Source organism: Alligator mississippiensis, chromosome 6 (assembly GCF_030867095.1).
Source record: "Alligator mississippiensis isolate rAllMis1 chromosome 6, rAllMis1, whole genome shotgun sequence".
NCBI lineage: Eukaryota > Metazoa > Chordata > Crocodylia > Alligatoridae > Alligator > Alligator mississippiensis.
Genome location: NC_081829.1, coordinates 17,232,104 through 17,244,756, shown reverse-complemented (window position 1 = coordinate 17,244,756; position 12,653 = coordinate 17,232,104).

Sequence of the window (12,653 nt, the reverse complement as noted above, 5' to 3'; positions counted from 1 at the left end):
TCAGGTGTCTGAGCCCCTGGCATCTTGTAAGGCTGGCTGCTTACCCAAGAACCCTTGTTTATGTAAACAAGGCCTCCATTCTGGAAGAGATTCTAGAACCTTTAGTATCTTATTGATTTTCACTGCCAATAAATAATAAAGAATAGTATACATCCCTATTGCTAGCAGATTTGGACATATTCCCTTCCACCTTCCTGGCCTAAGCCACCGAATTCTTCATGTGGCAATCCTTCAGTGCTGGGTCAGGAGTAGACAGATGCCTTGGATAAGTTTATGCACTAAATGATTTTTCAAGTGCCTAATGACATGTTCGCAACATGCATTTCTTACTTTAGCCACCGAGGATGACCGGCATGTCCTGGATACAGTGCTAGCCCTGGCAGTCATTTTCATGCACCAAGCCCCTGGCACTGGCACTGGCTGGCCCCTGGCAGCCACCCACAGGGCTATGTCAAACTCCGCAGTGGGCCTGGGAGAAAGTACAGCACCGCCTGCAATGACCAGGGCCCCCCATCCCTGATCCTGATCCTGATCCTGATCCTGGTCTCCTGATAGCCTGGTCCCCTGCCTGGGCCACTGCCCGCCATTCACGCCAGCTATATGCAACCACTGAGTGGGAGCTGGTCACGGCATGGCCGGCTCCCCACATGGGGCCTGCTAGCCCTGGCCCCATGGAGGAGGAGGGCGACTTCATTGGGCAAACTGGACAGCACTTGCCCTTGCCCTTGGCCCTGGGCCAGCCTCCAGCCCACTAGCCTTGCCACAGAGTCCAAATCCAGGGTGCTGGTGGCAGAGGTCGTGGTGCTGGGTGCTTCCCTCCATGCTCTGTACTGTAGGCACCTCCTCCCCAGAGCCCCTCCTCCCACAACAGTTGTTAATTCACAATGTAAATAGTTTCATGGGAAAAAGGGTGTGAGTTGCAGTTGTGGGAGGTCTGTCGTTGGGGAGGAAAGGAAGGAGGGGTTCTGGTGGGGAGGGAGGGTAGAAGGGGATCTGTTGTTGGGCAGGGTGGGGGGTCCACTGGTGTGTTGTGGGGGGAAATAAAGGTTGGCAGTTGTTGCAAACTGTCCACTGTGTGCATGGTTCTGGGTTGCCCAGTGGGCCTGGGGCCCATGGGCAACCACCCAGGTGTCCTGCTGCCGGGGGTGGTAGAGGAGGTGGTCCGTGAGTGCCTCACACATGGGACCCTGGTCCCTGCTGCCAGGAGTGTGGCTTGCCCAAGACCTCAGGGGGCGGGGGGGAGGGGGAGAATGGGATGGGAATGGGTCCATCATCAGCACCACCACCACAGCTGGCACTCCTGGTGCCAGGCATCCTTGGTGTGCTGTGACTCCTCTGCTGAAGCCTCACAGAAGAGCTCCCCTTGGGCCTTGCAGATGTTGTGCTTCATGCAGGCTGCAGCAATGACATGGGGGATATTGGTCTCGGCAGACTTGAGGCAGGTGGTACCAACATCCCTTGAGGTGGCCAAAGGCTCACTTGACCAGTGCACAGCTCTGGCCGAGACACCAGTTGAAGTGCACCTGGTGGTGCAGTGGTGTGAGTTGAAGTGGCTGGTGTAGAGGTACATGAGCCACAGCAGCAGTGGGTACGCAGGGACCCTGATAAGGAGGGGTGGGACAGTCATGTCACCCAGCTGCAGGTCTGGGACTCCTGGCACAAAGTGTCTACTCTCCACCAGGTCTAGCAGTGTTCCAGAAAATCCAGGTGTTGTGGGCGCTGCCAGCGTAGATGTTGCTGAATGACCCCTGGTGGCATTCAGCAACATTCAGCCCCCTGCAGAACAATGCAGTGGAAGCCCCGCTGGCAGTAGTAGGGGCAGTCTGCCCAGGGCAGGCAGGTGACCAGAATGCATGTCCAATTGAGGGCCCTGATGCACAGGGGGAAGCTGAGTGCTTGGAAACCCACCACCACCTCCAGTGGGTTGGCAACCTGAGCCACAGTGTTGGCTAGCATGTCCTGGAGGGCATAGGGCAGCCTTTAAGAGACCAGCGCTGGCACCTGTGCAGCTGAGGCTGGAGCCTGGAGCTCCCCCTGGCTGCTGCAGGGGGGCAGAGCAAGTTTGGAGCAGCCCTCGACTAAACTGTTCCCATTGGACTCAGTTTGCTCCCAACCCAGGTGCGCACGTAGACATGTGCCTGGGAGTAGTTTACTACTCATGAATTTACTAAGCAGTAAATTCAAGTGCATTAATTGCATGTGTAGACATGCCCACTATGTGTCAGCTGAGGTCATGCAAATTCAGTTAATATTAGTTGTACTCTTATCATAGATTCATAGATTCATAGATACTAGGGTTGGAAGGGACTTCAACAGATCACCAAGTTCGACCCCCTGCCCTGGGCAGGAAAGAGTGCTAGGGTCAGATGACCCCAGCCAGGTGCCTATCCAGCCTTCTCTTAAAGACCCCCAAGGTAGGGGAGAGCAGCACCTCCCTTGGAAGCCCATTCCAAATTCTGGCCACCCTTACTGTGAAGAAGTTCTTCCTGATGTCTAGCCTTCCTGATGTCTAGGCTAAATCTGCTCTCTGTCACTTTGTGTCCATTGTTCCTTGTTACCCCCAGAGGCACCCTGGTGAACAGAGCACCTCCGGTTCCTTTCTGCACCCTCCCCCCCTAATGAATTTGTAGGTGGCCACAAGATCACTTCTCAGCCTTCTCTTGAGGAGGCTGAAAAGATCCAGGTCCCTTAGTCTCTCCTTATAGAGCCTGGCCTGCAAACCCTTAACCATATGAGTGGCCCTCCTCTGGACCCCCCTCAAGGCTATCCACATCCTTCTTAATGGTGCCCAAAACTGGATGCAGTACTCCAACTGTACTCTGACCGATGCCGTATAGAGGAGAAGTATCACCTCCTTGGTTGTATTAGTCATGCATCTGCTGATGCATGACAAAGTACGGTTAGCTTTGCTGATTATTTCATCACACCGATGACTCATGTTCATCTTGGAGCCCACTATAACTCTGAGATCTCTTTCCACTTCTGTGCTGCTGAAAGGGTCATTTCCCAGCTAGTACATGTGCTGGATATTTATACACCTTGGTGCAGCACTCTGCATTTGTCCTTGTTGTACTCCATCCTATTGTGTTCTGCCCACTTTTCCAACCTGTCCAGGTCTGCCTGCAATCATTCTCTACCCTCTGATGGGTTCACTTCATCCCACAATTTAGTATCATCCACAAACTTGGACAGAGTACATGTCACGCCCACGTCCAATTCACTGATGAAGACATTGAAGAGTACAGGCCCTGCGGGACGCCCCTGCCCACATTCTTCCAGGTCAATACTGACACATCCACTACCACGCTCTGGGTGTGACCCCCTAGCCAATTTGTCACCCACTGGACTGTGAATCATCTAAGTCACAGTCTCTTAATTTATTTATGAGAATGGGATGAGATACCATATTGAAGGCCTTCTTAAAATCCAAGTAAACGACATCCACCTCTACTCCTGCATCTAAGCGTTTTGTGACCTGGTCATAAAAAGAAACCAGATTAGTCAGGCATGATCTTCCTGCTACGAATCCATGATGGTTGCCCTGCTGCATTACTTTTCTACCTGGACTCACACAAATATGATCCTTAATAATATTTTCAAAGACTTTTCCAAGGATAGAGGTGAGACTAAGTGGCCTATAATTACTTGGATCCTCCTTCCTCCCCTTCTTGAAAATAGGGACCACGTTGGCCCTTTTCCAGTCCTCCAGGACCTGACCCAAGTGCCACGAGTGCTCGAACAACTGTTCCAGTAGTTCTGCTGTGACACTGGCCAATTCCTTCAGTACTCTTGGATGCAGCTCATCTGGGCCTGCTGACTTAAACACACTCAGTTCATCCAAGTGACTCTATACCAACTCAGCATCGACAGTTGCTAGGCTGGTGTCCCTCTGATGCCCATCTAAGAACCCATTAGGAGACTTGTCTCGACCCTTGTTCAGAAACACTGAGGCAAAAAACTCATTGAAGAGCTCAGCCTTGTCCCCCCTGTCTGTCATTAATTGATCCTGCTTGTTCAGTAGGGGTCCTATGCTGCCCTACGCCTTCCTTTTACTCCCTATGTGCCTAAAAAAAGGCTTTTTGTTGTCTTTAATTTGTGTTGCCAACCTCAGTTCCACAGTTGCTTTGGCCTTTCTAACTGCCTCCCTGCAAGTGTGGGCCAGGTAGGCACACTCCTTGGTAGCTTCCCCCTGCTTCCACTGCCTATATGCCTTTTTTTTTGCCCTTTGGCTTCCCTGGATTTCTCTGTTTAACCAAGGAGGCTTTTTGTTCTCATTTCCCTCTCAATGGGATTGTCTCCTTCTGCACCTGAAGGATCGCTTCCTTTAGGAACAAACACCCTTCCTGGACTCCCATCTCACTAATACTCCTATCCTGCAGTGCATCATTGACTAAGCTCCTGAGCACACTGAAGTTAGCCTTCCTAAAGTCAAGCAATTCCACCATACTAGTTATCTTTCCTACCCTGGTGAATTCGATTGATTGATGGTCACTGTCCCCAAGGTAACCACGGATCTGCAGCTCCCCTACCAGGTCCTCCCCCATAGCCAACACCAAGTCCAGTAAGGCATTCCCCATAGCGGGACCATATACCTCCTACTTTAGGTGAAGGTCCTGTATTCAGGTTAAGAACTTATATGAATGGTTGGATTTGGCTGACTGCTCCTCCCAGCAGATGTCAGGGTATTTTAGGTCCCCCATGATAACCATGTCCCCAGACTGTACAGCCTCTAAGAGCTGCCTCAAGAATTCCAAGTCTAGCTCTTCCTCTTGATGAGGTGGTCTGTAGCAGACCCCCACCACCAAGTCCTTTTCCCCTCGACCTCCATATATCCTAACCCACGATGCCTCAACTTTGTCCTCCTCTGATCTCATTTTGATTAAGGTAGATGTATAACACTCCTTAACATAGAAAGCAACCCCCCGCCCCTCACTCCCTTTCCTCCCTACTCTGTCCCATCTATACAACTTATAGCCCTCAATGTGTCCTACCCGGTCATGGGTAGGGTCCCACCAGGTTTCCGTTAGCCCCACTAAATTCAAAATTATTGTTTGCAAGCAGGAGCGTGAGTTCTTCCTGCTTGTTCCCCATGCTTCTAGCATTAGTATAGAGGCATGTGAGCCCTCTGAATGGTGCGGTTGGTGCCCTCCCCATTCTGATGCCCAATGGGCCCCTTAGTATTTACATGGGATGTTCTGTTGTATGTCTCATAGATGATAGGTCCTAGATTCTCTCCATCTTCTGCCTCCCCAGCCCCCATCGAACCTAGTTTAAAGCCCAGTGTAGGAGATTTGCCAACCTGTATTGCAGACAGCTGAAGCCCACTGCATCCCAGGAAGTCCCTTGCACGGAAGTACAGATTGCGGTCATGGACGCCAAAATCTGCATGATGTCACCAACTCTGGAGCCATGGGTTGACCTCCCTGACACAGGTGACGTGATGCCTACTGTGGCTACTGACCGGGAGGATCAACAAGAAGACCACCTGCACCCCATCTTCCTAAACCTGACCCCCAGAGCCTGGTAGTCACTCATGATATAGTCTGGACTACTCTTGGCTGCATCATTTATTCCCACATGGATGAGGAACATGGGATAGTAATCAGAGGGCTAGATGAGGTCAGGAATCCTCATTGTGATATCACTGATCCGGGCTCTGGGCAGGCAGCAAACTTCTCATGCCATGGGATCCGGGCGACAGATGGTTTCCTCCATTCCTCTCAGCAGGGAGTGACCCACTACTATGACGCAGTGTCTGTTCTTCCAGTTACCTGCCTGGCCCTCAGCTCACTCAGTGATGGTTGTGAGCTCCTCCAGTGCACTTTCCTCCACCACACACTCCTTCAGTGCAGCCAGGGCCTCATATTTGTTCCCAACTGCACCGGGGGAGCCGTCTCTGCAGTGAGGGGTCTGGCCCTGGAGATGACTGTCCTCCATTCATCCACATCTGCTTCAGGGCATTCCCTCGCTGCTTCTCCGCCAGGCATCTTGTCTTGCAGAGAATGAAAGTGACCACCAATTTCATCCTCTGTGGCCCTGATCTCCTGCAGCCTGCTCACCTCTGCCTGGAGTTCCCTCACCTGCCCCTCCAGGGCCTCAAGCAGGGCACACTTGGGACAGGCAAGGGGACTCCTGGCCCTCCTGCTACCCCCAGGACCTTGAGGACCTGCCAGGCAGCCCCTGCTGGCAGGGGGCCTGGGTGCCACCAACCAACGCAAAGCCTCCAAAAAACAGAACATCCAAATATAGGTGCCTCTGAGATCAAACTGGATAGGAACCTCAGTTCCCCATCTTTAAAATGCAGCTTAATCCTCCTCTCACAGGGGTTCTGCAAATACTAATCAGTGGGTGCATCTACACAAAACACACTGTGCAATAGCTCATTACTACTGCACAATGGTAACAAGCTACTGTGCAGTAAGCATCACTAAGCAACCAATCCAGGATACTACTTCGCAGTAATGCTGGTTATTGCACAGTCATTTAGTACTTGCTTATGCAGTGTAGATGTGCCCAGTGTCTGAATTACCAAAACACTGCAACATCAAACACTACAAAATGCCCTCTAGGACATTCATCATTCTGTATTCTGATCAGGGCTTGTAGCTCTGATCAGAACACCTCACCACCTTTCAGTAAGATTGGTGTAAACTATTGATGTAAAATATTCACCGGGGGGGGGGGAAAGTTTTCTACTTTGTACTGTGCACAAACTAGGATGATTCAAACTCACTTGAACTCCGATTTCACAATCTGCATCAGCAATGGCTTGAACTTTCATGAACTGAACTGGCTAAGGACCCACTGTTCAGGGCCCTTACCTCTGCTGCAGCACGGCTAATAGATAACACCTCAAGTCCACCCGGGGCTTGTCAGAAATGCAAAATGAGCAAAGCAAATTAAACAAATAAATCAGCTGTGTTTCAGCAGTTCTTCCACACTTCACTTTCTTGTCCCCTCTTATCTTTCAGAAGCTTTGCAGAGCCTGCAGGCTTGTGCAAACAAAGCAAACAAATAAGTGAACTGACAGGAGCCCTGCTCTCAATCCCTGGTAACCACAGGCTCCAGGCAGCCTGCCCCCTGTCAGTGCAGCCCCCTAAGGCTGCTTTCAGCATTTTTTATACTTCAACCTGCTGGTCCACTTGGCTGGCTCTTCCTCGTTCACTACACCTGTGTCAGCTCCCTTGCTGGGAGACTCACTGCATCCTGGGACCTAGATCGTCAACCTTCAGTGAGGTCTTCAAGGTATGGGGTGGGCTTGAGGAGGTGCTTTCAGGGTGCGGGGCTATTTAGACCCCCCCACACCCATAGTACCAGGGCCCTGCCCTGTTACAGGTGTCTCAGCTCACAGTGTGCGGAATCCCTAACGCAGGGGTTTTTCAACCTTTTTTAATAAGTGTACCCCCAGGGTGGGGGGGGGGGAGGTTGGTGAGCAGCTGGACATGGAGTGGGGGTGGGGAATGGCAAGTGGCCGGACACAGAGTGGAGTGGGTGGTGACGAGTGGCCAGATGCAGAGCCAGGGGGGCGGGGGGAGCCGTTAGCAGCCAGACATGAAACAGGGTGGGAGGGGGTGGCAAGTGGCGGAGTAGCAGCAGCACAGCATCTCTGTGGCATTGCCCTGCCCCAGCCCTGCTCCCAGGAGGCAGCAGTGCGGGGTGGCGCTGCTCCATCACCACCCACCCCCACATACCCCTAGGGACTTTTCAAAGTACCCCCAGGGGTATGTGTACCCCTGGTTGACAACCCCTGCCCTAATGGAACAAAGGCAATGAACCACTGGATCTTATGTACCACAAAATCTGTGTAGGTCACCTGGTTTGGATCAGCCATGCAGAGGCTCTGCATTTGGCCTATTACAGGGTCAGTCTCTTCCTAAACTTTCTCTGTCAGGGAACAGCAATAACGGAATTGAACAACCCCCTCCAGTTTAGTCCATATTTTTACAATGTAGTCTACAAAATCATGGCCAAAGGGCCTGAGGACTATTTCTGAACTACCCAATTTATTCTCCCAATTGCACATATGGTGAAATGCAAGTCATATGATGGCTGGAAAGGATCTTACTTAGGATTGCCTAGGTTCAAAATATAGTGCAATGTAACATAGTGGTGAAGTGAATGGAAGTACACATGTCCCACAGTCGCCAGGTAGCTCTTCTGATGCAGCCCGGGGAAATAAGAGAACTTGTGAGGGTCAAAGATAGAGAATGACGTCACTGGGACTTTCTCCCCTTTGGTGGATAGTTGAGGAAACAACATTCTAAGACTTGGAAGGAAAGTGGCTGGGCGGTTATGGCTAGTATGTGATATTTAGAGATTTGCTTTTAGGAGAGGGCTTGTAGCTAGAGTAGATATGCATTAGAACAGTGGTCCAGAGCTATGGCAAGGGTTAATTGGTTTCTAAAAGCCTGCTTGTGACAAAGTTTCACAGCCTTCAAGAAACCTGTGTCTGAGGCCAAGGGACAAGCAGGCATACACATCCTTGGGAATTAAAAACACATCCCTGAAAACCCATAAGAAAGATAAGGGACTTTGCTGCTTCAGAACCAGGTTAGTGTGTAGCTGCAAAATCCCTGGGATTTCTGGTTTTGGTGAAATGACCAAATTAGGAGGCTGGAAATGAACAAATTAAGATATCAATAAATGACCAAATTAAGATGTATGCATACGATGGATTTGTTGGAACAAAGAATTATACTGAAAGGACAGAAAATTGACAGTATGATGACCACAGGGAAACCAGTAAACAGTACCCAGAAAGGAAGAGTCACTAGGAGGAGAAAAAAATACAAAAGTAGGAATTTCAGAGCAGAAAAGTGTCCCTGAGGGGGGAAGCCCGAGGCCACCATGGACAAAGGGCATATCACCGACCCATCTTACCCTCCCCACATTGAGGGGATGGGTGGGCCTTGGCTCTCGACCTCCAAGGCTGCTGAAATTCAAGCAAAAACCACAGGGTAGTGTTTACATACTGGCCAGGTGTACTATTCTCCTTGTTTCAGCCTTAGGACTAGTACCTAAGTAGAACTGAGGTGGGGAGGGGGTTATTTTGTTTACTTTGCCTGCATTACTCTTATCTGAGCCCACTGTGTATCAATAAAATTTGCCTATTATTGAATGGAAGAAGTTGTGGCCGGTCTAAAGGTTTGGATCTCCCTGGAATAAAGTACCTGGGTCATAAATCCAGTGGCAATAAAGCAGGCAGCAGTGTTGGGCAAATACCACGTGGAATTCGACCGCCTTATTGTGTGGTGCCACCCAAGAGGTTTTGCACAGTAACATTTGTTTCTGTAATAGTAATTCCTGTAAGTGTTACTCTCATTTCACAGGCTGACTTAAGTGGAGCTGTCAGAGGGGACTTCAGCCCAATGTCCTCATGCTCCCTAGTAACAGAATGTGCTTTGTGCAAGCACTAACTATTACTCTATGTGTTTTTATTCTGCCTTAATTATTACATCTTGGGGAATGTCCAGATGAGTATGCACATGCCTGTTGCAGTGTCTCAAACGAATTTGAGACACTGCAAGAGGCACACTGGGAACAAAAAATGTTCCCTACACTGCATATTTGCAGTGTGGGCTCTAAATTTGATACCTGGAAATCCAGGTCTCAAAAACAAAACAAAACAAAAAAAAATCCACAGAAAAAGTGGTGTAGGGCACACTCCTGCAGCATGCTCTGAGGCAACCAGAAGCTAAGTCCTCCAGGGAGACACTGTGGAATCCTGCCAGAGCATCTCTATGGTGCCTCTGCTGCCCCAGCATGCTGCCTCAGTGTGCTGGGACAAACAGGAGCACTGCAAGGCTGCAATATGACCTGGCTCCAGGTGCTGTCCCTGGTAAGTAGGGACATGGGAGTAGTGGGGACTGTGTGGTTTCTGGGGGGGGGGTTGTGGGTGTGGGGTGTATGGGTGTGTGTGTGGAGGAGGATGTGGGGTATGTGGAGAGAGGGAGGGTGTGGGGGGATGTGGGGCATGTGGGTGGGTGTGTGGAGTGTGTGAGATTTGTAGGGTATATGGGGTTTGTGGGGAGGGTTGTAGGTGTGGGGTTTGGGGCAAACTCCACACTCCCACACTCCCCACATCTCCCCACACCCCCAACATCCCCACCCATACACCCCACACCCCCAGACACCCCCAGAAACCACACAGTCCCCCCCGACCCCAACATTCCAATTTACCAGTGACAGCACCTAGGTCCAGGGTCATGCTGCAGCCTTGCCCTGCTCCACATACCCACTCACACACCCCACATTCCCCCTATATGCACCCCATGACACACCCACCCATGAACCCTCCACACCCCCCCCCAAAAAAACCGCACACCTATCCCCACATCTCTTCCCACCTCTCTCCTGCAAATCCCAGCTCCCCTCCAACATCTCACACCCTGTGCGTCCAGCTGCCAGACAAAATGGGACTCACTGGCAGGAGCTGTGGCTGCAGGGGCAGCTGGCCCCACATCCTGGCCTGGATAAGCTCTGATTTTTCTATGATAAAAAAAAGAATCACCAAAGCATATAGATATTTAGAATTTTATTTGTTATGATGATAGAAGCACCAATAGGCTTCCAAGTTGTTTTAAAATTATAAATATATCAATAAAACATTGCCTATCTGGTTTTTCTGTCTGTCTCAATAGATAGATAGATAGATAGATAGATAGATAGATAGTAGCATTTTGTTTTAATCATAAAAGAACACAGATTTGGGGATATTTTAAAGAGTGAATTTGGGATTTTTTTAAATCCGAGAATTAGCAATTTTTAAACAGGGAATACCAGGATCCCTGCTGGTGAAGCTAGTGGCAGGACCCGTGCAGAGGAACCTGCCCAGGGCTGGCACTAGGAAACCAGCTGGAGGACAAATGAAGTGGCTGACCTCCTGGCCATTTGGGGCCAGGAGGACATGCTTTGACAGTTCAAAGCTGGTCACCACAATGAACACATCTTCCAGGCAATAGCTGCCCAGATGGCAGGGCAGGGGCACACATAGCAGCAGTGCTGCATGAATGCCAACTGTGCAGCCACAGCCCACTGGCAGCTAGCCCAGAGGTGCAGATAGCTCTGCTACAGTGCCCATGACACAGCTCAGGTGGCCATGTGGGTCCTGGCCAGGTCTGGCAGATGTGCAGACATGATGCTGCAGGTCCAAGGGGATAGATGCTGTCACAGGTGGCAACAGGTCCCAGTTAGGCAGCAGCCCCCACTGCCAGACTGCTGCAGTGGGTAGAGGGTGCAGGATTCACTCTATATCAGGGATGCTGCAGTAGTCCAGCTGGGGCAAGGGACTAGTGTCCCCATATGTCACTTGGCTGGAACTCGGGAGCTCCTGAAAGCAAATAGACCTGAGTTGCTTTCCAGGGTAACTTTTTATACTGATCCAGGAGGAGCTGGGCAGGGTCAGTTTGCCCCAAGTGGCTCAACTTGCTCCACACCAAAGTGCATATTCAGCTACATGTGCTGAAGTACAAATCCGCAGCACAAATTTGTGCCGCTGCTCTTTGAGCTGCTGCAAGTGCATGTGCTTGCATGTGTGGACATGCCCTTGGTGAGTCGGGACCTACTAAATTTGCAGTGGAAGTGGGCTGCACAGCAGCTCTTTTAATCTTGCAGGTACCCCCACATGCCTCCCCCCACCCACTGATTGGCAGAGGGGCCCTGTTGCTCACTCCTGATCAGCAGGGAGGTGAAAAGCATTATTTTAAATATGGTGCTTTTTTTTCTCCCAGCTGATCAGCAGCAAGCAGCAGGGCCACTGGGGCCCCTTAGCCAATCAGCAACAGGGAGGGGTGTGCAGGGGAACCTGCAAAATTACAGGAGCTGCCATGCAGTCCATTTCTGCTGTGAATTCAGTAGGTTCCTATTGATGAGGAAACAGTCAATGCTGTTTCTTGGGAAACTAGAATCTAAAGTTTTCTGGTGCTTTTTCAACTTCTCCAGGACAAACTTTTCCATCACATCATAGTTTGTGACTATCTAGCTGTGAGGGACAGATAAGACATCCATGAAAGAGAGGAACATCTGGTAGAGCTAGATGGAATGAAAGATAAATTATGTCTTTGCTACAGATCGTTCTGCTCATAGGGATTGAAGAGGCTCCAGTTGTGTATAGAAAGTTCTGCTGGCCAGACTGCTGCCCATACTTATCCCCAGTGAGAGTTCATAAGATGAAAGTTGTTATCCATCATATCCATCAAGGTCAGAAACTTCCTATCTTTGTAGTCATAGCAGTTCCCGAATATGATGGAGCAGATGACACTGGAAGCAGCATAGCTCAGCAGAAAGGTGGGATCAAAGGGTATCTCTGGAAGACTGAAAATGTTGCCATGAATGAAAAAACCCACTAACCTTACTTCAAGTTTGTGGTTTTTGAGATGCAACCTCCTGCTTCATTAGTTGAGGGAGCTGAAATCAGTCTTGTGCATGAGTCAGGGAACTGCAGGAAGAGAGCTCGGTCTCTTGGTTGCATCAACTAAATGTCACCAAGAAGATATGAATTCTACCTCTGATACATAGTTCCCAGGGGAGATGTGCACCTGGGGAATCCAACTTTGGGCACGTTGTACAAATGGGTTTTCCCCATTCATACAAACATGCGCTGAGACATTCCCTGGGCACGTCTATGCTACCAAAGGAATCCGGGGCTTCCTTTT